Raw genomic sequence first — 456 nt, forward strand, 5'->3', positions numbered from 1 at the left:
ACCGTCTTCATCAATCCTTGCACGTTTTGAAGATGGTGATCCTTCGCTTTCATCAAACTTTCATCGGCATCTGATCCGTTCTCCAACAACAACATTGGTTCACGTGTACGCCTTGAACGTTCCACTTGTGGTTGAAATACCAATCGATCTATCTGTGCATCCAGTGTAGGGGTTCTGTACTCTGTCAGTTCAGAGTGTACTGAGGTTGGTAACTGAAACATCTCGACCCTTGACTCATTTATGTCGGACTCCTCCTCATCCATTGGGTCATCTGGAATTTCATTTTCTTCTTTACATTCCATAGGCTCATCTTGATCTTGCTGGTGTTTTGTCGGTCTGGATATTGCAATTTCATCGTTGTTCTTGGTTACGTGAATCACTTTTATTTGTTTGGGCGCGTGCGTCTCATAAATGCCGCCCACTTCACGCTCGTCCAGCTTCACCGACCGTGATACT

The sequence above is a fragment of the Plasmopara halstedii genome, assembly GCF_900000015.1.
Source record: "Plasmopara halstedii genome assembly, contig: Scaffold_289, whole genome shotgun sequence".
Lineage (NCBI taxonomy): Eukaryota > Oomycota > Peronosporomycetes > Peronosporales > Peronosporaceae > Plasmopara > Plasmopara halstedii.